Source organism: Tamandua tetradactyla, chromosome 2, assembly GCF_023851605.1.
Source record: "Tamandua tetradactyla isolate mTamTet1 chromosome 2, mTamTet1.pri, whole genome shotgun sequence".
Classification (NCBI taxonomy): domain Eukaryota; kingdom Metazoa; phylum Chordata; class Mammalia; order Pilosa; family Myrmecophagidae; genus Tamandua; species Tamandua tetradactyla.
Window position 1 is genome coordinate 126,460,952 of NC_135328.1, and position 25,484 is coordinate 126,486,435.

The 25,484-nt window shown below is 36.8% G+C and overlaps 2 long non-coding RNA genes and 1 pseudogene across 2 annotated transcripts in view; 1 reads left to right on the plus strand and 2 right to left on the minus strand.

Annotated features, from left to right (window-relative positions):
- Window positions 1–7,253: 7,253 nt before the first annotated feature.
- On the minus strand, window positions 7,254–8,200 carry LOC143662010 (RNA transcription, translation and transport factor protein pseudogene; annotated as a pseudogene).
- A 790-nt stretch (window positions 8,201–8,990) lies between these two features.
- On the minus strand, window positions 8,991–11,338 carry LOC143673828 (uncharacterized). The gene is made up of 3 exons (XR_013170674.1): window positions 10,804–11,338; window positions 9,751–9,871; window positions 8,991–9,367 (listed from the first exon to the last, which is right to left on the minus strand). It is a non-coding gene; the product is annotated as an uncharacterized LOC143673828 (long non-coding RNA).
- LOC143673827 (uncharacterized) overlaps window positions 10,991–25,484 on the plus strand; it is an 88,791-nt gene continuing 74,297 nt past the window's right edge. Inside the window, exon 1 of the long non-coding RNA XR_013170673.1 lies at window positions 10,991–11,343. This is a non-coding gene — a long non-coding RNA (uncharacterized LOC143673827). The remainder of the gene's footprint in view (window positions 11,344–25,484) is intronic.

The following is a 25,484-nucleotide window of genomic DNA, read 5'->3' on the forward strand; positions in this document are numbered from 1 at the left end:
AGCAATGTTATGTAGTTTTTTGGTGTACAAGTCCTTTACATCCCTCGTTAAGTTCATTCCTGAGTATTTGATTCTTTTAGTTGCTATTTTGAGTGATTTTTTTTCCTTAACTGACTCCTCAGCTAGGTCAATGCTTGTGTATAGAAATGTTACTGATTTTGCCCATTAATTTTATATCCCACCACGTTGCTGAATTTGTTTATTGGCTCAAGTAACTTTGCTGCAGATTTCTTAGATCTTCCAAGTATATTATCATATCATCTTCAAATAATGAGAATTTTGCTTCTTCCTTTGTAATTTGGATGCCTTTTATTTCTTTGTCCTGCCTAATTGCTCTAGCTAGAACTTCTAGCACAATGTTGAATAATAGTGGTGACAGTGGGCATCCTTGTCTTGTACGTGATCTTAAGGGGAAAGCTTTCAGTCTCTCTCCATTGAGTACGATGCTAGCTATTGTTTTTTTCATATATTCCCTTTATCATATTGAGGCAGTTACCTTTGGTGCCTATCTTTTGGAGTGTTTTTATCATAAAAGGATGCTGAATTTTGTCGAATGCTTTTTCAGCATCAACCAAGATGATAATGTGATTTTTACCTTTCAATTTGTTAAAGTGCTGTATTACATTAATTGATTTTCTTGTGTTGAATCATCCTTGGATTCTTGGTACAGACCCCACTTGGTCATGTTCTATAATTCTTTTATTTGCTGTTGCATTTGATTTGCTAATATTTTATTGAGAATTTTTACATCTGTGTTCATTAGAAAGATTGGCCTGTAGTTTTCTTTTCTTATAGAATCTTTACCTGGTTTTGGTATTAAAATAATATTAGCTTCATAAAATGAGTTAGGTAGGTTTCCTTTTCCCTCATTTTTTTTGAAAATGTTTGAGCAGGATTGGTGTTACATCTTTATGGAATTTTTGATAAAATTCACCTTGAAGCCATCTGGTCTTGAGTTTTTCTTCATAGGAAGATTTTTGATGACCGATTGAATCTCTTTACTTGTGATTGGCTGTTGAAATCTTCTATTTCTTCCTGAGTTAGTGTAGCTTCTTTGTGTGTCTCCAGGAATTAGTCCATTTCATCTAAGTTATCTAGTTTGTTGGTGTGTAGTTGTTCATAGTATCCTCTTATGATTTTTTAAATTTCTTCATAGTCTCTGGTAATGCACCCCTTCTCATTTCTGATTTTGCTTATTTGCATCTTCTCTCTTTCTTTCTTTGTCAGTCTTGCTAGTGGCCAATCAATTTTATTGATTTCCTCAAAGAACTTCATGAAACAGGAAGCCAGGATAGAAAGCTAGCAGATGATGCCATGTTCACCACCTGCATTTCCAGATGAGAGAGAAACCCTGACTGTGTTCACCATGTGCCTTCTCACTTAGGAGAGAAACCCTGAACTTCATTAGCCTTCTTGAACTAAGGTATCTTTCCCTGGATGCCTTTGATTGGATGTTTCTATAGACTTGCTTTAATTGGGATATTTTCTTGGCCTTAGAACTGTAAACTAGCAACTTATTAAATTCCCTTTTTTAAAAGCCACTCCATTTCTGGTATATTGCATTCTGGCAACTAGCAAACTAGAACGTTTTGGTACTGAGAAGAGTGTGGTGCTGCTGCAGGTTGCAAATGCCAAACCTGTTGGAATGTCTTTTTAAATGGATAAGAAGAAGATTTTGGATGAGTTAGTTGCAAGGAGCCTGATAGAGAAGGCCTAGAATCCTTTGAAGAGATTATTGGTAGGAAGGCAGACTCTAAAGACACAAAATGAGGCATGTGTTATTGCAAACTGGAAGAAAGGCAATCCTTGTTTTAAAATGGCAGGTAACCTGGCAAAATTGACAGCGGCTTTGTTTGAAATTCAGATTTTAAAAGCCATGAACTTGGATATTTAGCAGGAGAGATTTCCAAATTAAATGTGGAAAGCCCAGCCTTGTTTTCCCTTGCAGTATAGTGAAATGTGACAGGAAAGAAATGAGATAAGAACTGGACTCTTGGGTACACCAAAACCATAAATTGAAGTTCTGGAAAATTCTTGGCCTCTAAAAAGTAAGGCCCCAGAGAATAGTGTCCTGCATGAGGATTTAACCAAATGTGGAGCCAGCCAACCATTTCAAAGAAAGCCAGGATTGGACCTGGAGTTATCCAGGGTTTGTGGAAATTCCTTCTGTCCGATGTGCATGATCCAAGGCTACTGCATAGAAAGCCAACAAGTGTATTGCAGGCTCTGTATAAAGAAAACTACTGCCCCTCAAGACTGACAGGGACAGAGAAGGGACACATTGAAGGCAAAATAACTTCATAGCAAAGCCAAGGAGGCTGGGGTCTGAAGTTAAGAAGACTCAGGCCAGTAGAGCAGACCCACTCAAGCCTATATAGAGAGTGAGCGTACCCCAAAGGGACCTCATTTCAGTGGAAGAGTCATGCCACTTCAGGCTTTGGAAAGGGTGAAACACATTCCTTGGGCTTTGGGGAGAGCCTGGCTACCACCACATGGAGGGGTTGAGCATGTGCCCTGGAGATGGCAAAGAGCCTGGGTGTGGCCCCAATGTTTGGAGAGGGTGGAGCTGAGAAAAAAGTGGTCTCCCCAAAGTCCCCCAAGATTGCATTCAGAGAGAGGCAGGCCTCTCTGTAGGCCCTTGGAAAAGGGATTGCTGCTTTCAAAAGCCCCAAAGAGAAAGGATTCTCAGATTTTAAAGTCTAAAGAACTTTGCCCTGTGGGTTTTTTAAACTATATGGGTCCAGTAACTACTCTTCCTTCTTCCCTATGGAAATGAGTATATGTATTCTATGACTGCTCCTCCTTTGTATGTTGGCATTAAGAAACTTGTTTTGAGTTTTCAAAGGACCATAGCTAGAGGAGAACTTTGTTTTAGAACAGGCCATGCATGTAAGTGACTTTGTACTGGTTTTAGCTTTGCATTGTATTTGTAATGTTACTGGAATGGTTTAAGTTTTCTGATTTTGTGATGGAATTAATGTATTTTGAACATGGGAAAAACATGTCTTTTTTAGGGTCCAGAGGGTGGAAAGTTCTGGTTTAAAAGGATGTGTGTACACTAGAAATGCAGTGCTTTAATCCTAATCCCATTTTGTAAAGGTAACCATTTCTTCCAATCCTTATAAGGTATTGTATGTTTGAAACATCAATTAGATCATCTCCATGGAGTTGTGACTCAGTCAAGAGTGGTTGTTAAGCTGGATTAAGTGGAGACATATCTCCACCCATTCCACGTGGGTCCTGATTAGTCTACTGGAATCCTATAAAAGGGGAAACATTTTGTAAAAAGCAGGAGATTCTGAGAGAGCAGAACACATAGCCATGAGAAGCAGAGTCCACCAGCCAATGACCTTTGGAGATGAAGAAGGAAAATGCCTCCTGGGGAGCTGCATGAAACAGGAAGTTAGGAGAGAAGCTAGCAGATGATGCCATATACCCCACATGTCTTTCCAGATGAGAGAGAAACCCTGACCATGTTCACCATGTGCCTTTTCACTTGAGAGAGAAACCCTGAACTACACCAGCCTTCTTGAACCAAGGTAGCTTTCCCTGGATGCCTTAGATTGGAAACTTCTATAGACTTACTTTAATTGGGACATTTTCTTGGCCTTACAACTGCAGACTAGCAACCTATTAAATCCCCCCTTTAAAAGCCATTCCATTTCTGGTATATTGCATTCTGGTAGCTAGCAAAATAGAACAGGGTGCAATGAGGTATATATGTCTGTTAGGTCTAATCCATTTATCAAGTTATTTAAATTCTCTATTTCCTTGTTGATCTTCTGTCTTGTTGTTCTATCTGTAGAAGAAAGTATTGTATTGAAGTCTCCTACTATTATTGTTGAAAGATCTATCACTCTCTTCAGCTTTGCCAATGTCTGCCTCAGGTACTTTGGAGCTCCTTGATTAGGAGCATAAACATTTATGACTGTAATATCTTCTTGGTGAATTGACCCTTTAATTAGTATATAGTGTCCATCTTTGCCTCTTATGATGTCCTTACATTTAAATCCTATTTTTTCTGACATTAGTATAGCTACTTCTGTTTTCTTTTGGTTAAAACTTTCATGGAACATCTTTTTCCATCCTTTCACTTTCAATCTATTTGTATCCTCATGTCTAAGATGATTCTCTCATAAGAAGCATATAGCTGGATTATGTTTCTTAATCCATTCTGCCAATCTGTATCTTTTAACTGGTAAATTCAGTCTGTTGACATTCAAAGTTATTACTGAAAAGGTGTTTCTTCATTCCACCATTTTATCTTTTTTATTTTATTTGTCAGATGTATGTATTCTTTTCCCTCTTTCTCTTTGTATTCTTTAAATTACCCTTAGTGGTACTCTTCAATTATATGCCCTACTCTAGACCTCCCTTTCCTGTCTGTTTTTTCAACTGGCCCAACTCCTTTTAGTATTTCTTGTGGGTCTGGTCTCTTGTTGACAAATTCTTTCAGGACTTCTTTGTATGTCAAAACTTTAATCTCTCCCTCAATTTTGAAGAACAATTTGGCTTGGTACAGAATTCTTGGCTGAAATCTTTCTCTTTCAGGATCTGAATATATCATACCACTGCCTTCTCACCTCCAGGGTGCAAGGTGAGTAGTCTGAGCTCAGTCTTACTTGATTTCCCTTGTATAGAGTAGAATATTTTTCTCTTGAGACTTTCAGGATTTTCTGCTTCTCTTCAATATTTGACAGACTGATTAGTGTGTGCCTTGTAGAAGTCCCATTTGGATTTATTCTTTTAGGAGTTCTTTGGTCTTCTTTGGCTTGTATATTTATGTCCTTTAAGAGGGTTGGGAAGCATTCCCCCATTATATCCTCAACTACTCTTCCTAGCCCTTTACTCCTCTCTTCTCCTTCTGGGACACCAGTGATTCTTATATTCATGTGCTTTGTTTTGTCTGTCATTTCCCTGAATTCCCATTCAATTTTTTCCATCTTTTTTTTCACCTTTGCCATTTTCTGTTTTGAATCTTTGAAGTTAATTATCCTGTCCTCTATATTGCTTATTCTTTCTTCTTCTCTTCAAATCTGGTGTTGTGTGCCTCTAATATGGTTTTCATTTGGTCAAGAGAATCTTTAAACTCAGTAATATTCACTATTTTTCTATTTATTCTTTCAAATTCCTCTTTATGCTCTTCTACTGTCTTCTTGATCTCCTTTATATTATTTGCTATCCCGCTTATTTTTATTAAGTAAAATTGTATGAACATCTTTGATTAATTGTTCTAATGTCTGTGTCTCCCCTGCTGTTTTAATTTGGTCATTAGGCAGAACTATATCTGTCTGCATTGTAATATGCTTAGTGATCTTCTGCTGTCTTTGTGGCATGTAAATATCTTGATTGATTTACTTTGGAAGTTGGTTTCATTCAGTAGTCTAAGGACTTTTGTTTGTGGGATGGTTGTACAGCAATGAGCAAGGCACAGGATGGGCACTCAGTGTGGTGATTTGTTTCAGGGCAGGAATAGGTGCAGGTTGGGTATGTTACACTGATGCTTGTGAATGTGGGTGCCCAGTGGCTCTGTGGCTCTGCACCTCTGTGCCAGGCTCCAGCTTTCTACCTCTCAGCTCCTTGGCCTCTGCAGCCAGGGCTGGTGCATGTGGTGCAGAAGGCTCTCCCAAGTCAGCCACGCTCCCAAATCCCCACCTCAGTCACCCTCTCCAAACTTCTCTAAAGTTGGAGAAATTAGTTCCTTCTCTGCCTTTTCCATGGAGCAGGGCTAACACTTGAGCTAGTCTATTTGGCCATCTTCTGCAGTTCTTTTAACATTTCAAAAGCCATACTATTAGGTGCATACCAAATTTAAACTTCTAAAATTTCCTGGGGATTTATTATAGATTGTTATTTTAAAAGGACACTCAATTTGTAGAAGTTTCTTCAATGTCTTTTATATGTTATTAACATAATTGCACAAGATTTACTGTTTTTTTCTGTTTCCATGGCATATTGGGACAGTATGGACATATTGGAGCATGTTGGAACTTCTAATGTCAACTTTGAAGTATATTTCAGGTGAGTTTCTTAAAACTTCAGAGGAAGAAGAAAGTTTTCCTTTTAAATCACCTGATAATATTGACTATTTAAGCGGTACACATATTTAATATAAATTCTTTTAAAATTACGTTCTCCTTCTTTCATATGTTTTCTATTTGTACTCCATGTTTTATATTCTTTTTTAATGGGCAGGCACCAAGAACCAAATGTGGGTCTCCAGCATGGCAGGCAAGAACTTGGCCACTGAGCCACCAAGACCCTATGTTCTTTTTAATTTTTCTCCTGAATGCTTTATTTTAGATGGATTACTTTTGTTCAGATTTTCTCTTCAGCTAATTTTGCAATCCCATTATTTTAACATGCTTATTAGTTGCCTGAGAACTGACATTTCCTGCTGACTTTTTGTCAAATATAAAGTTAAAGTACTCTTTTATCCCCTTCCTAGATAATGTATTTTAAAATATTTTAGCTTCATTTATCTGTTTTATACCATGTATTATTTTATGGTGTATAAAACACTTTATTGATGTAATCACAATATTATTGATGTAATTATTGATGTAATACATTATTAATTTATACATGCATTCATTTTTATTTATTCATTTCATTAACAATTTTCATTGCTCTTCAATCCTTCCTGAAATTTAAAAATTTCTGTCTGGTATAGCTTTGTTCTACTTTAGGAATATCCTTTTACATCTCTTTTAGAATTAGTTGCTGCTAGCAAACTTTTAAATTTATCAGATTTTATTTGGTTAAAATGTTTTTACTTCACCTCATCTTTAAGGACTTCATTTTCAATACAGAATTCTATGATGATGGCTATTTTTTTATTTCAATATAATGATATCATGTCATTACCTTCTATGTTCCATAATTGGTGACAGATATCAGCTCTTCATCTATTGTTAATTTAATGGTTTTATCTCTGTTTTTAGCTTCTTTTAAGATATTTTTGAAATGTGCAATCGTTTGGCAAGGTGGTGTGAATTTCTTTTGATTTTTTGTTCTGAGTTTTTTCTAGGGTTTCTCAACTCTATTTATTTAATTAACTTCAGGTAATTAGATATAATCTCTCTGAATATTTTTATGCCCTGTTCTATCTCTAGTCTCCTACTGACACTACCAAGTAATATATGTTGTAACTTCCTACTCTACTCTCTACCATATTACTGTCTCTTCCATATTTTCCTTCATTTTTCTCTTTAGGCTTCATTTTAGATATTTTTCAGCCTTAATCTTTTTTTTTCCCACATTCCCCAACTTTATTAAAGAAAACAGTGATGGTAAATCTCTAGAACAGTCAATCTTTTGGGATTTCCTCCCTTGAAAATGAGACATTTACTTTCCAAACACATGCCTGAAGTATACACGGTTCCCAACTGCACTAAGTAGGTGAGAAGGCTGAAACCCTAAAATGTTCATCTTCCAACTTTTCCCAGCCTGTGGTCTGTCTTAGGATCAGCAATAATTGCCTGGACAGCGACTATGGCTTCATTAATTTTTGTCTGTAGCTCTCTGAGCTCTTCTATATGCAGCAATCGCAGAATTTGAGCAGCTTCATTTAGTACTGCATCTCCTGTGCAGAAACCAAGAATATGCTTGTCTAAAGCAACAGGCAAGCCCTCTTTTGTTTGATTTGCTTTAGCAACTGCGTCCTGTGTCAGGCGCTCCTGAACCAAAATGCGAATTGCCTTAAGCATCACCAAATAATAATCATGACGCTGAATCTGAAGGAGGTTAGCCAAAGCCATTACACCAGCTTTAAAATCAGGATTATTTACATCCAAATTGATCAATGGCTCTGCATTTTTAGTTGCACTGTCAGCAGTTTTTGTATTATCAGGTACCAAGTCTTTGTATTTTTCAGCATTATCTCCATATTCAAGTCTAACAGCTAACCCAAGAAGCCAGTCAATTGCTTCTTGTCGATCTTGAATCTTGAAAGGACAGTTAACATCTCTGAGATACTTTTCAAAGAACTTGGGCCAGTCACTGCTGTGGATGTTTCTTAAATTACCTCTGTCTTTTAAGTGTCTGATTTTCTGATCTTCAAGCCAAACAATAAAGTTTCTAAATTCTGTTTCATCTCTGCAGTTGAAGCCGGCGGGGTTGTGGTAGTCGAGTGCCGTCAGCTTACGTCGGAACATGGCCCTGGCTCCACGCTCGGAACCCGGCCTTGGCCGGGAGAAGCGACGGGTGCGGATTGCTGAGGCGCCGCGACGCGCCCTAGGGTCGGCCTAGCGCCGCGACGCACCGAATCAGCCTTAATCTTATAGTTCATTAATTCTCTCTGCTGTTTTGCCTAATGTGTTTTTGCTATTTACTTAGTTCATTTTATAAATACTTTATTTTGTTTTAGCATCTCCTTTATGCTATTTTTTGGTACTCACTTTTTAAGGTTTCCAATTTGCTGTCAAAAATTTATGTTTATTGGTGAAATTATTGAACCTAAGAAGTATAGACATTTTACATCCAGTCTCTAGGGTTCCTGAAGGCTGGTTTTTGTTGCTTATTATTCAAACATTTCCTTGTTTATTTCATTTCTTTTCTATAAAATATATTTTGAACCTTAAATTCAAAATTTTAGAAATAATGTCACACCTAAGATGACGTTACTATCCTTTAAAGAGGACATTTGTTTGCTTTTTGACAGGTTCTGTGTACATCAATAATCTAACACTACGTTAATCCAAATTAAAAATGAGATTTAATGGAATATTTTATATTTGGTTGATCACTGTGCCCAGAAAGCAGTCTACAAGGTTCCCAACGAAGAGCAATGGACATATTACTGGATTCCCTACTCTTGTTTCCACACTTTGGAATTTGTCTCGCTACCATGTCAGTGCTGACAAAACAATGCTTGGTTTCTCAACTACATTTATGAAATTGACAAACACACTCAGGGCACAAGCAACCCTGAATATTGGTTAACATTTTTGGAACTCTATCTTATTCTAATTCTTAGTCCAATTCTCCTCACTGTCTGAATAATTTGTTTTATCTGTTAATATTTCATCAAAATAATTACAAGATTCACCATCAATAGAATATTAATTCATCTCAGCTTAGTGTGGTGTTATTGTATGGAGGGGCATTTGGAAGACGGCTTCTGGAAAAAAAGTGAAATAATCAAACATCTTTTAGAATCCCTCTAAACAGCTTACTGTGGTTGTTCTTCCCTGTCCTAAGAATGATTTCCCTTATTTTCACTGAGTGTTGAGCAATAACTTTTATCTTCTTAGCTTTAAAATACCCGCCCTTCATACACTAAACATTTGGAAGCAGTCCTCACGTGGTGGGAGGGTGTGCTCTGTGCGTATTCCATGCTGACAGTTATGAAACCTTCTTTTCACTTCTGCATGAAGAAAATAGAAACCCTTTTTAGCCTATTGTTTCTTTTCATAGGGCTTATCATGCTTTATTTTAGATGTTATCATTAAACTACCAGGTAGACAATATTAGTGAATTTCATTCCTGCCCAAGCACAGTGGTGAGCTTCTGCTCTACGCTTCAGAGGCACAGCTTTGGGTGCACCCACAATCCCCCTGGTACTATAGGTTCAAGCAGATGTCACTTATCTGACCACATCCACCATTTAGAATCCACTCATTCCAGGCTAACAGGTCTATTGTTACCAACAATGCCCTGATGCATAAAATCCTCTAGAGATTAGTGCAATCAAGTTCAACTCTATAAAATGAAGAATTCATAAGTTCATAGTTTTAAATTTGTTCTAACCTCAGGAAGGCTACTGTCAGTCTTCTCTTTTCATAGTTTATTCTGACAAAAAAACTGGCCAACAGCTTATCCTGTATCTCCACCAAATCCATGAATATCCATCCAGTTACTCAGAAGTTGTCTTAAAAACAAGAATTTACTGTGTCATGGTTTTGGAGGCTGGAAGGCTTGCTTGCTCCTGGGGTCTAGAGCACCCGGTGCTGGCTGGCTCCAATCCTTGAAGTTCCTTGGTTTCTCTTTCTGTCTCATGTCATTTGGTAATGTCCTATCATTTCTCTTTTGGGTCTCAACTGGCTTACTGTTTCTCCTTGTCACCTTCTCTGACCATGGTGGCTTCAAGGTCTTCTCTTTATAAGGCCTCCCAATCCACATTAAGGCCTAGCCTGCTTCATTTGGCTACAACTTCACTAAAAATAACATCTTTAAAGGCTTATTAAAAATGGGTTTACACCCACAGGCATCAAGATTAAAATTAGGAATATGACTAAATTGGGATATATAACTCAATGGACCAGAATACTCCAGCTCATTTTAGTGTCTGATGATTTTAGATCATGGAGGGGAAGGAGGTGAGTGTGTCTGTGATAAGAAACTACTGATTAAAAGCTATAAATGATTCTATCACTACAGATAAATATTAAATCTTTTCTATTACTTTCAGATTCTTTGATAGGCAAGTCCTTTGGGAATAGAAAGTGGGTTCAGTCTCTCAAAGTAAAACTTCCTTTGCAATTATAGTTAAATGATTTATTTTTCACATCCTAGGGACTTAATTTGCTTATCATAGTAGGAGGCAAAGTGAGTGAAATCCACAAACCTCTGAGTTGTAGTGCCTCATTCCCTGCATTTTTAGTACCTAAGGCCAACACATGACCAACATGAAATTTTTGCCATATTTTGGAAAATAAAGAAATGGCTGTTGAGGTTGTTTCCATCAGAGTAGGAATAACAGCTCGCATGGGTTGAGTTTTGGAAAGATGAAGCCTAAATCATTGGAGGTGGGTGATATTAACCCACAGAGCTCAAGCAAGCCACTACTGGTGTTCTGTTTACCTTGCTGTTCTCTCCACCTTTGACTGGGAACATGAGGTTGAGAGCTGCCTTACTTCCAGTTGACAGTGTTGTCCTATAGAAGCCACCCTGTCTGAGCCCTAAGAAAGTCACTAATAAAGTGTTGGCATTGCCATACTGGAAAGGGATGAAGAGTCAGTGGGATAAAAAAGGGAAGGATTCTGACTGGGCAGAGCCTCCATTCAGGGAGTAAGGCTGGGGGGTCACATGGGATGGAGAACAGCATGATGTCACAGATGTCCCATTATGACATCCAGAACCTCAGCTGGGGACTGACTGGGAGGGTGGAGGATAAATATTAGGGGCACAGGTCCTGATAGAGACAGTAGAATCTGAGCACAGAGTGGAGGCTTCCTATCCACTAATGTCATTTGTCTCTACTTCCGAATAACATCAATGCTGAACCTGCTGAGGAGGCTGCTCTGGCCCATCGCTCTCCTGGGGCTCAGGCACACACAGACTCAGGTCTCTTGCTTCCCACCCACATCCACCTTCTCTACCCTTGGAACAGCTAAAGAAAAGGTAAGAAACACCAAATCAAGCAGTTTCACGGTTAGGATGGATATTTTAACCATCACATGTCATGGAGCGTTGACAACAGGATGGACAGCATAAGGAGTCCAGTGATATTAATCAGTAATCTAGAAATTCCACAAGGCCTTGGGTCCTTTGGATGGCAAGAGCTACAGAAATGAGGATGTGAGAGGCAGAACTGTGCAGCAGAATTTGTGTGCAGAATCCCACAGTAGACAAGGAAACCTCAGAAAGGACAAATGGCAGATATTTCTCAGACCAATTTTTTCACAGTGTTACCAAATTTGATGACTTCTTTCAATCCAAAGTGAGAACAGAAGGTTCATGCAGGCAGAAGTTGATAAACACACGAGGAAGCTGGACACATGATCACTGAATGTCACACAATCCTGATAAGAAAATGTAGATAAAACCTTACTTAGAACAAAATAATGAGTATCATCATTACTGGTTCTGCTTCTGCTGACAGGGACAGAGAATGTTCAACATTCACAGCCTTATTTACTGCATTTTCTTCTCCTACAAAGCAGACAAAGGAACATGTGAGTCCACAGTAATGGTATATTTTTAGGAGATTAACCAACACTAAGTTTATCTCCTGTGGAATTAACAATTACCCTAACCAGGCACACTGAGAGGATGCTACGTCTATCATGCAGTCATGTCCATACTCCTTGTGCTCTGTGGTTCCCTCTTATCTGTGCAGGGAAGGCCTCAAGCAATTGGGCATGGGAGGGACAGTAAACACTGAAGGCATGAGTTTTCTGGCATGCCTTAAAGGAATGTGGAGTTTCAAAGAGTCATCTGTTGTTGCATTTGTCATTCTTTTAACAGGTTTCCTTCCCTATCATCTGGTGATCTAAACAGATCCAACTACCCTAAACTTTTATATACTTTTGTACAGGAAAGGTCCACCAACTAAGAATGGCTTAATGAAGTTTTCCCCCCAAAAGAATTATTATGAAAAAGTTTAAAAAATAATGGAATGATAAATTAAAAATATATTTAAACATCTTATTCCCCAAAACTTGGTATATAGTTAATATTGGAAGGCAGTTTCTTTGTCACGTATCTTTCCATTTATTCATACATCTGGTAAGCCATCATATTTGCATTCATTTCAGAGAAAGTTGCATACATCAATAAAATTTCCCTAAGTAATTCAGAATGCACATTATTAGAACTTTATATTATTAGCGCTTATTCATTTTACTTAAAATTTACATATAGGGCAATGTACTTATATTAAGTATTGAAGTTTTTTTTTTTGCTTGGGCAGGCACTGGGAATTGAACCTGGGTCTCCAGCATGGCAGGCTAGAATTTTGCCACTGAGCCACCTTCATACCACCCAAGTGTTGGGCTTTAATAAATGTTTATACCTATATAACCCAAAGCTCTATTAAGTTATGAAATCAATTTTCAATTGAGAAGTTACTTCATTCCTATCCCTCTATTAAGACAACCATGGCTTTTATTTTTTTTAACCATCATGAATAAATTCTGCATGTTCTAGAACTTAACATTAATAAAGTTGTACAACATATTTTCTGCTGGGTAAACTTCTTACACTCCTGTTAAAGCTGTTGTATGTATACGTAGTTCATTATTCTTATAACTTATTAGTATCCAGCTGTATGAATAACCAAGGATTGCTTATATTTTTTCCTATTGCTGAAAACCTGGGCTTTTCCTGGTTTGGGGTCATTTAAAAATATACAAAGACCACAACTGCATTTCCTTGATGAATTTTCATAGCATTTGAATCCATCAAATGCTATTTATTGACAGTGTAATGACCATCTTGGGAAATGTACTGTTGGCCAAGCATCAAATCCAAAAGATCCAGGAAAGCCTCTAACATCAGTGATTTGTACCACTGCTGTCTTACTCTGCATCATAATTTAAAGGGATCCAGGGTTGTTGGGCTTCTTTAAACCTTCTTCTCTGGTTGTCCATATCCCTTTTACACCATAAAGACCAGCATAAAACTTTAGTTAGATGAAGAAATTGGACTGCTTTTCCTATCACAGGAACATAAGTAAAGACCTAGTAGCAGAGCCAGTCAACATATCAACCTCTTTGAGAGCTTAAAATAGATGATCCCTGATTTCTCCTCAAATTCCCTGGATTTCACATCTAATGAAGCATCATTGGGTAGAACCAAACCAAAGACATACAACTTGACTCCTATTCCAGTGCCCTGTCCTCCATATCACATCACTCCTGCAGCCCTGAGTTTGACCTTGTCATGCAATGAACAGAAAATGATGCTGTGGAATGGAGACTAAAACTTCCTGATAATTTTAGCAGTTAGTTTGTCAGAGTCCTAAGCCCTTCTAAATGTAATCACTGGCTGAAGACATTCTGGTAAAAAAAAGGCTCTATTGAAGTAAGTTTGACTGAAAGATGTACTAGAATTAAAATTCTCAAGGAGGAATGGACTTTATTTCAGGATATATGTCTATGATTATAAAAGGCTTGAGTAGAGTTACTTGAAGAACAGCATGAATGGATCACAGAGAAAGTGTTGGGGCACATGGGAAGTAAATTTTGTGAGGGAGAGAGAACAGATTATGACCCTTAAAATCAAGGTGAGGAATTGAGTACATGTGTATTTTAGACTCTGACTGGGTTTGATGGGGCCTTAGCAGCATGTTGAATCTGAGAGGGCACAGGCACAGCTGGACTTAGAAAGGAATTCTAGGGAAAGGTTTCATGGTCTGGGTGAACTCAACAATGAGATTCGGAGTGAAGAAGTCACAGAGTCACTATATATTTTTCCATGAGTGCAGGCCTCAGGATCGATCACATCAAGAATTATAGCACTTGATGATAAAGCCAAGGAAAACAGTGGCTATATGAAACTGAACCAAAAGCACACAAAGGTGAGGTTCGATTCCTATCAAATGCTGAAAATAGCTCTGTCTGGTGAAATCTGCCTCTGAATATAAATGTGGAGGAGATATAATCTCTAGAAACCAATATACCCATAATAATGGGAAACCTTTGTGAGGAGGAAAATCTGGTTGGGAACTGGGATGTGCATGGGAGTGCCCAGGTACATGTGTGCATATCTGCGTGGGTTTGTGCAGATGCATACATGCACCATGTGTGTGTACGTGGGTGCATGAGCATCTGCAGTTGAAGGATGTGTGTGGCAGCTGCCTGGAGCTCACAACACCCCTTGCAGCTGTGAGAAGGAGGATAAAGGAAAGTGTTTTCAAATCTGTACTTGGTTCTTCTTAGCCATTACCTTGGGAATGTTATGGACTGATACCAGTTATCTGTGGTAAAGGCCCAGGTCTCTGATGTGGGTGAGCAAAAGAAAAACTCTATTAGGTGAGGTATCAGGACAGCAGGTGGGGAATGATGTGCCCAGGCAATCATGCCTACCCCGTGGATCCCAGTTTAATTCCAACACATATTACCAGGGATATAAGAGTGAAGCTCTGACACAAAGAGCTCCTTGGAGCCTAAGACACCCCCATGTGAGTGACCACACCATCTCGGCGTACTGCAGGCTCTCTGTCCAACTGCTACCTACTTCCTACCCCTTCCTTGAACTCACCACTCATTGACACAGAGCAGAATTTGCCCTCTGCTCCCTCCAAATACATCTAAATGGTATGTTATTCTAATGGGGAGTGGCAGACAAAGCGCTCAGGAACCAAGATATGAGGCAGCACAGCACCTAATCTATCTCAAAGAGAACCACTTTCTGGAAAATTTATGACATTAGAAGAAGATGTTTTAAAATGGATGGATCCAAACTTAAAATATTAATATATAATCACAAATATAGCAAAGCAAACATGAGGCTATATTAAACATGTGAAACATAAAAATATAACTGAAAAGAATTGAGTTGAAATATTAGGTAAGGTAATTGGAGTATTATTGTTAATAGTTGTGGTTTATTTATTATAGAACATAGGGGTCTATAATTAGTCGGCACTTTTAAAAATGTTTCTTTCTCTACTTTATCATATCTTGTTTATACGTGTTTTTGGTAAATGCTCTTATCTATTGGTAACTCCAGCTCTATTTATATCTCTACTCTTAGTTTAAAAGTGAGCAATAGTAGTTGTGGAAGAACGATTACTAGTATTTACTTACTGTGGCTTTTTTTTCTGTTTTCTTTTATTTCTGCATGCGTTTCCTGGGTAATGCTACAGATACAGAGCAGTGTCATTAATCAAACACCCTACTCTTTATAATATCATTTTGTATGATTATCTTCATTTATTAAACAGTGTAACAAAATTATCTGTGCAAGGATTATAAAATAATATGTAATATTTGTGGGATGCCAAGCAATTCCTGTGTCTATTTTCCCAACCACAATTTTTCCTTTCCTAAGTATAGCCACATAAAATTTTATTGAATTTTCATTAGGGCATATATCTCTATATTTCTAAATAATATGCATGCATTTTGTTCTTTCATGAAACACAAACTGCACCACCCCTGTGCAAATTCTCATGTGCCCTCATCTTCTCACCAAAATTATTTGCTTCATGTTACATCTCTGAGAACAGAAATTCTTGCCATAATTTCGTGTTATTGTCCTGGCATCTATCTTTCATCGAGGGTCTACTCAGTTATGTTTTGATTCTTGGTTTTCTTTTCAAATTAAAGAGTGGAAACTTAGAACTGACTGTAAACCTCGGTTGTGGAAAGTCTTCAAGCTGTGAACTTAGCTATGGTGTAGTCTGTCTGGGTCATGTCTTTAAGGATCATCCGATGTCAGTATGATTAGGTCTTAAGTAATAGAAACTATGACACCATAAAATGTGAATTCCCTCTTGTCAACACTACCATCAACCTCAAGCCTAAGTGATGATATATTTTAGTTGCTATATATTGTCTAAGTTAATAATTCACCCATATAATATTGTAAAAGAAGAGTGCTCAGCTTGTAAGGGCTCCTTTCAACACAAAATAGGACCTTAACAATATGAATGAATAACTCAACGTAGAATTTCAGATGCCAAAAATATAGACAGAAGTCAGAAAAATGGTAGAGTGGGCTGCTCCAAAGGTCATTCTCCCTAGAAACATTGAAAAATGAGCAGAAAGTGACAGAATCAACTTTTCCAGAACTGTGGAAATCAGTCAGTAATTTATGGAAATGAAATGTATGCTTAACCTGGAAAATATTGCTTCAAAATTATAGAAAAATTCTGTGGTGCTTTACTTTTTTCAATGTAATGTTATTTCAACACATGCCAATGAAGCTAATTAATATTTTGTATTGAAAAACTTATCAGAGAAGTCAGGTTTACAAATCTATCACATGTGAAATACAAGATTTCCACAAACCATCCACATGAATACTTACATTGGTGTGAAAAAGTTGGTAAAATTGATGGCAACATATGATTTGTAATTCTACTTTGTAACAATAGCTGCATTAATTAAAATTGATGAAAGATTATTAAAGTAGTACTAAAAAAATTGTCCATAGAAGGGTTATTTCCCCCCATATTCTTGGCCTATTGTTATTATCATATTAATGCATGTCTTTATATTACTATTCACCTCTCCATACACTGGATAAGGGAATGTCGGTTACAAGGATTCTACAGTGACAAAGTCACATAAGAACTATCTAATTATGCAATAATTAACAAAGATCAAGGCTACTATATTACATAAGCAATTCTAGATATTTCCTCCTGGCTATTCTAACATGCTAGAAACTAAACAGAAATACATTATTAATCTATTAGTCACAATCATTTGTTTAAATCCAAGTTTCTAAGTTAAACCTCTTCCCTCTAATATGATTATTCTTTCAATCTTCAGGGATATCTGGGCAATAACCATTTAACTTCATGCCAGAAAGGGATATTGACCTGATAGCACAGAGGAATCAAACTGGTTGATGTTCTTGGAGAGACTGGTATCAGGGCTTATGGGGCATTGAAAAATTGGGAGGTTTTACTTTCTGTAAAAATAAACTTATAAAGAAAACCTTTTTGTAGAGTCTTATAAAGAGCTCAAGTTATTCTTTAGGGTTTTCAAAAATACTGTTGGGTTGGTGCTTGGCATATTTTGGCAATTTGCAATATCAGGCTAAATCTTGCATAAGAGTAATGTCTAGAATGATTTCTGAATCATATTTGAAATTTATTAGCCGCTGAATTTTTTTTATTCATGTATTTTCCCCTTTTGGTCAAGAAGGCTTTCTTAATCCTCTGATTCCAGGGCAGAACTAATCACTGGGTATCGTGTTGCACATTGCCTTGGAGATGTACACCCCGAAGCTCACGTCCCACATGGTGCTGAGGGTAGTGAGTTTATGCATAGAGATGGCTTAGAGAGAGACACATATCTGAGCAAAAAAGTGGTTGTCTGTGGGTGACTCAGGCATAATTATTAGTAGGCTTATCTTTGCCATTGTTTTCATAAGGGAAAACCTCAAGATTGAGTGCTTAGCTTATTAAATTGGGAGTCCCTAACACTTGAGAGAATATCAGAAATTCCCCAAATGGGGAAGTTTAATAGTTTCGTGTTTTTCCCACCTCCTCAAGGGGACTTTGGAAATGCTGCTTTTATTATCTGCTGTTTTTATATGTCCATAATATCAAGATCTCATTCTCTATTCTTTATCCCATGTAATTTATTTGAATAAAATAACCAGGCAGGATAAGTCTGATAGTATGCTTCAGAAAACTGAAATTTGAACAAAATGAACATTATTGTTTTTGGTGTCACACAGAAATTTAAGTTTTAAAATACAAACAATATCATCCTTTACCTTGTATTTTGATTTACTTTAGTCCTAGCCAGATCCACATCTCTTATATCTGTAATTGAAGTCTGATCTCCTTTCCATGTTCTTTAACATTTGCTGTGTATAGTAAAGCTGTCCTTCATGGTCGCCAAACTCTAACTCTGAGTCTCAGGTGCCACATAGATACCTAAAGTTCCAGGGAACTAGAAAGTTTCACACAAAGAACACTGTGTATCAGAATTTAAAAATAACAGTTAAATCTCAGGAATAGAATTTACTGGTCTAAGAGCTTACAATCTAGAAATCAATGAACTTTATTGAACATACTGTACTCGTTGAACAGCAATTGTCCAATCTCTGCCCACTTTCTTTCTCCTGATACCTTATGCTTCTGAATTTATTTATCAGGGTTTGAACATTATAGTTTACTTTACATTAGTGAGATCATGCCATATTGTTCTTCTGTTTCTGGCTCATTTCATTCAACATATCCTCGCTAGTTGTATGCCTCATGACTTCATTTCTTTCTGCAGCTACACAGTATTTCATAGTGTTCACAATGCATACTTTGTCTTACTGTTTAACAGTCAAGGTAACTTTAGGCCACTTCCTACCATTGGTAATCACATATCATGCCACCATAAACACAGTGTGCAGATGTTTATATGTGTCCCATTCTGTTCTTCTGAGCACATACCTAATAACTGGGCAGCAGTATCATAAGGAAAACCTTAATTTAGCCACCAGTGGAACCAGTACCCTGCCCTCCAGAGGAGCTGCAGCATTCTGCTTCCCAAACAACAGTTAATAAGTATCTTTCTCTCTCTGCACTTTTTTCCAGCACTTGCATCTTCCCATTTGTTTTTTATCCTTCAATGCAATTTTACTGAGATGTTCACACATGTTATAATCAATCTAAATGATAAAAAATCCCACTGTATCATCAAATAGTTCTGCATGCATCATCAGAGTGAACTTCAGAATATTTTCATTACCCTGAAAAAGGAATGAAAATAAAAAATGAAATCTAAACAACCCATACTTTAATTCCTCCATTATTATTTTTGTTTTTATTTTATTACCCCTCTTCATACAACTGATAAAGGGAAAATCAGTCACAAGGTTTTTGCAAATACACAATCCCAGGATAAAAACTACATAGTTATATAATAATTAACACAAATCAAGGCTACTGGATCACAGTTCAACAATTTCATTTTTTCTTATGACCACTCTAAGACACTAGAAACTACAAAAAAATCTATATAATCAAAATTCATAATCATTTGTTAAGTCCTAATTTCTCAATTGCACCTCTTCGTTCTCATTGGATAATTCTCTCAATATTCAGGGATATTTGGGCAATGGCCATTTTACCTTCATACTGTAAAGGAGTGTCAATCTTATGGGGAAGAGGAAGGAGACTGGTTGATGTCCTTGGAGACTACGTCTGGGTTTCAGTGCTTACCTGACACTGGAACAATCAGGAGGCCTTAAGTTTCTGAAAAAACAAACTTAGGAAACAAAATTTTATAGATTTTAGATAAAGCCCATGGTATTCTTTAGGATTTTCAGGAATACTGTTGGTTGAAGCTTAAGCATACTCCAAAAGTGCAATATCTGGATGCAGATTGTATAAGAGTGTTCTAGTTTGCTAGCTGCCAGAATGCAAAATACCAGAAACAGAATAGCATTTAAAAGGGGGAATTTAATAAATTGCTAGTTTACAGTTCTAAGGCTTTATCAGAGTGTCTTTAGAGTTTGCTAGCTGCCAGAATGCAATATACCAGAAACGGAATGGCTTTTAAAAAGGGGAATTTGATAAGTTTCTAATTTACGGTTCTAAGGCTGAGAAAATGTCCCAATTAAAACAAGTCTATAGAAATGTCCAATCAAAGGCATCCAGGGAAATACACCTTGGTTCAAGAAGGCCGATGAAGTTCAGGGTTTCTCTCTCAAGTGAGAAGGCACATGGTGAACACAATCAGACTTTCTCTCTCATCTGGAAAGGCACATGGTGAACACATTCAGGGTTCCTCTCTCATCTGGAAGGGCACATGGTGAACAGGGCATCATCTTCTAGCTTCATCTCCTGGCTACCTGTTTCATGAAGCTCCCCGGGAGGCATTTTCCTTCTTCATCTCCAAAGGTTGCTGGCTGGTGAACTCTGCTTCTCATGGCTATGTCATTCTTCTCTGTTGTCTCTGAATCTCTCTCATTCTCCAAAACGTTTCCTCTTTTATAGGACTCCAGTATACTAGTCAAGACCCACCCAAACGGGTGGAGACATGGCGTCACCTAATCCAGTTTAACAACCACTCTTGACTAAATCACATCATCCAGGGAGATGATCTGATTACAGGTTCAAACATACAATATTGAATAGGAATTATTCTACCTTTATGAAATGGGATTTTGATTAAAACATGGCTTTTCTAGGAGGCATACATCCTTTCAAACCAGTGCAAAGAGAAACCTCCAAAATGAACTTTCAACACTATTTGAAATCTCTTAGCCAGTAAAATTTTATTTTATTCTATCTATTTTTCCTCCTTTTGGTCAAGAAAGCATTCTCAGCCCCACTATGCCAGGGCCAGGCTCATCACTGGAAGCCATGTCCAATGTTCCCAGGGAAAATTATATTCCAGGGTTCATGTCCCTTGTTTGGGGAGGGGTGGTGTGTTGACTTAGAGAGAGGAGCCAAATCTGAGCAACAAAAGTGTTTCACTATGGTGACTTAGGCATAATTATGAGTAAGCATAGCTTTGTCATTGCAGAAATTATTTTTTAAGGGAAATCCTCAAGATTGAGGCCTTAGCATATTAAATTATGGGTCCTAATGCTCAGTAGAATATCAGGATTTCCCCAGTTGGAGAAGTTTAATAGTTCCACATTCCCTCCCCACCATCACTCTATGAGACTTTGCAAGTACTTTTTTATCATCTGCCCACAATACTCTGGAATATATTTGGACATTACATTAACCTATACAGAATAACAAGATAGTTCTCTCTATTCTAGGTCTAATATAATGATGCTATTTGAGTGAACTTACTAGGCAGGAAAATTAGATAGTATACTACAGAAAATTTAAATCTGTGATGAAATGAAAATCTCTCCACTTGCTCTCACACAGAGGTTAAGATTTTATAAAATACAGACAATATCATATTTTATCATTTTTAAATTTACTTTAGTTCTACCCTTGTCTCTTCCAGTCGTAGCTATATTTGAAGTCTGTTCTCTGTTTCACCATCTTTAGTAGTTGTTGTATGGGATAATGTTGACCTACTGGGCTGTCGAACTCTAAAACAGTCTCAGATGTCCCTTAGATGCCTGAACCTCCAGGGCAGTGCCAAACTCTACTCAGAGAGCCCAGTATCTAAAATTTAGAAATAACAGTTGAAAATCAGGGATAGAATTTGCTTCTCTATGAGTTTATAGTCTGGGAACCTTTATAATGAGCCTTATGGAACATTCTGTACTCCCTAATCATTGATTGTCCAATCTCTTCCCTTCTTGAATCACTTGATTGCCTATGCCCTCTAATTCATTTCTTCAAATGTATTCATTGTAGTTAGCTTATATTAGTGAGCTCATACAACCTTTGTCTTTTTATTTCACTCAACATAATGCCCTCAAAGTTCTTTCACCTAACTGCATGCCTCATGACTGCATTTCTTTTTTCAGATGCTCAATATTCTTTTGTATTGTATACATGCAATGTATATTTATTTTTAAGAGAAATCCTCAAGATTGAGGCCTTAGAATATTAAATTGTGGGAACTTAATACTTAATAGAATATTCCATTTTATATATACACACAGTATATGTATACACCACAGTTTGCCCTTCCATTTATCAGACAATGTACTCAAAAACCACCACTATCCATTGAAAATTTTGGATAATGCTGCCATAAATCCCAGTGTCCAAATGTCTATTCATGTTCCTGCCTTCAGTTCATCCAAATGTATACATAATGACAGGGTTATCAGACTCATATGATAACCCAATATTTAGACCCCAACAGAAACTGCCACCCTGTGCTCCAGAGGGCCCACACCCTTCTACCTCCCTAGTAACAATGAATCTCTCTCTCTCCACACTTTCTCTAGCACTACTATATTTCTTAAACAGCTTTATTCACACACAATACAAACCATCTTAAATGTATAATCAATGGCTCCTGGAATAATCACATAATTATGCATTCACCACCACAATCTATATGAGAACTTTTCCTTTTCTCCCATAAAGAAAGAAGAAGAAAATGAAAAACATGAGAGAAAACAACAACAAAAAATCCCATATCCTCCCCTATACTTCCCTCTTATTGGCAATTAACTTTGGTATACTGCTTTTGTTACAATTAATGAAAGAATATTACAACGTTAATATTGACTATAGACCATATTTTTCATTAATTGTATTTTGTCAATTTACCATCCCATTTTGACACCTTCCAATTGTGAAATTAATTTGTTCTCCCTCATTTAAAAATTTTCTTATATTTATACATTTAATGTACAATGTCATTATTCACTGTGGGTTTCACAAAGTTATACAGTCCCAGTTTTCATTCTCTATCTTTCTTTTTCTGGTGTCATGTATGACCCTAGCTTTCCTCTTTCAACCATCCTCACACTTAGCTTGTTTTTTTTTTTTTTGTATGCTGTATGGTGGGGTCACATTTTAACATTTTCCATGTGTATATCCCATTATTGCAGCACCATTTGTTGAATTTTTGTTTTTTTGTTTGTTTTGCTTTGGGGGAAGTGCACGGACCAAGAATCAAACCTGAGTCTCCATCATGGCAGGTGAGAATTCTACCACTGAACTACCCTTGCACCCCCTCAGCTTTCTTAATTATACATACAATATTGTGATATCATCACACAATATGGTGCTATCCATTTCTGAATCTTTATAATCAATCTTTTCAAATATTCTGTACTCCTTTAACATTAAATACACAATCTATATGATTTTTCTATCTCCTGATATACTGTAGTCTCAGGTTTAACTTTCAGTGTTTGCTCATTAATATTAGTTCATATTAGTGAGACCATACAGCACTTGTCCTTTTGTTTCTGGATTTTTGCTCAAATAATATTTTCAGGATTCATCCATGTTGATGCATGTGCCATGACTTTATTCCATCATGTATTTGTGTAATATTGTGTCCTATGTATATATCACAATTTGTTTATCCACTCACCATTGGACATTGGGGCTGTTTCCATCTATTGGCAATCATGAATAATGTTTCCATACACATTAGAAAGCAAAGTCTGTGCCTGTCTCTCCTTTCAGTTCTTCTGAGTACTCATCAGTATAAACCTGGTAATGGGATTGCTGTATCATAAGGCAATTTTATGCTTAGTTTCCTGAGGAACTGGGAAACTGCCTTCCAAAGTGCATGCACTAGTCTACATTCTGAGCAATAGTGAAAAATATACCTCTTTCTCCAACATTGTAATTTTCTTTCTTTCTTTTTTTAATAATAGCCATTCTAGTAGGTGTGAGATGATATCTCATTGTGTTACTGATGTGCATTTCCCTAATAGCCAGTGAGGTTAAGCATCTGTCATGGTTGGGGACAGGTGTCAACTTGGCCAAGTTGTGGTACCTGTTCATCTGATTGGGCAAGCGCTGGCCTGTCTGTTGCAATGAGGACATTTCATAGGATTAGGTCATGATCACATCAGCTACATCCATAGCTGATTCCATTTGTAATCAGCCAAAGGGGAGTGTCTTCTGCAATTAGTGATGCTAAATGTAATCATGGGAAGCCTTTTAAGGAGGACTCAGAGGAGACAGGTTCCATTCCTGCTTTGGCTGGTGAGCCTCTCCTGTGGAGTTCATCCAGGCCATCCGAGTCATCGGCTTCACAGCCTGCCCTGTGGATTTTGGATTCTGCGTTCCTACGGTCACATGAGACACTTCCATAAATTTTATATTTGCAAGTGTTCCCTGTTGATTCTGTTTCTCTAGAGAACCCTAACTAATACAGTATCTTTTCATGTTTTTGAGCCATTTGTATTTCTTATTCTGAAAAGTGTCTGTGTATTTTGCACATTTTTAAATTAGGTTGTTTCTCTTTTATTATTGGGTTACAGAATCTATATCTGCATTTACATTCATTATATGGATAAATATTCAACATATATATCTACATATAGATAGATAGATATTCTATGTCTATTTTCATTATAGATATTCGTCTGTAACTTTTTTTTATCATAGTGTCTTTGTCTGACTTTAATATTATGGTGCTGTTAGCGCCATATAATTATATTAACAGAATTTTAACAGCTTTCCCTCCTCTTCAATTTTATTGAAGGCTTTGATAAAGATTGGTATTAATTTTTTCTGAACTTTTTTTGGCGGAAGTATTTGATGATTGATTCAATCTCTGTATTTGTGATTGATTTGTTGAGCTCCTATTTTTCTTTTTGAGATAATGTTTGTTTTAATGCTTTCTAGGATGTTGTCAATTTCATGTAATCAGTGTCGTTTGTTATCATACAGATGCTCAAAGTATCCTGTCATTATCTCCTTTATTTCTCTGGGGTAGTAGGTCCTTCCTCTCTCCCACTTCTGATTTTATTTATTTGAATCTCCTCTCTACTTTAAACTAGATAAGTTCTGTCAATTTTATTGATTTTTCTCAAAGAATCAACTTTTGTTTATTGATTATCTTTATTGTTTTCATGTACTCTATTTCATTTATTTCTGTTCTAATCTTTCTTTCTTTCCTTTTGTTTTCTTTGTTTGTTATGCTTTCTTTAGTTCCTCCAGGTGAAAAACTCTTTCATCAATTTTTGCTCTTTTTTCTTTTTAAATATAAGCCTATAGGGCATTTTCTTTCCCTTTCAACACTGACATTGCTGAATCCCATAATTTTTTATATGTTATGTTTTCATTTTCATCTACCTCAGTATATTTATTGACTTCTCTTTTAATTTCCTACTTAACCCACTGGTTGTTTAAGAATGTTTTGTTTGGTCTCCAAATGATTTTTTTAAAAAAAATTGTTGGCATTCTTCCCGTTTTGGATTTCTAACTTCATTCCATTACGATTCAAAAAAGTTTTTTGTGTAATTTCAGGCTTTGTAAATTAATTATGATCTATCAAGAAGGATGATCCATGAATGCTTTAGAAAAATATGCTTCATGTTCTTGTGGGGCATAGTGTGTTATAAATATCTGTTAAGTCTAGCTCATTTATCACACTATTCAGCATATCTGCTTCCTTAATAATTCCCTATCTATATGTTCTGTCCATCGATGAGAGAATTGTATACATGTCTCTAACTGTTATTGTATGAGTTTCTACTCTTTCAGTTTTATCAGTGTGTGACTCATTATTTTGTGTGCTCTG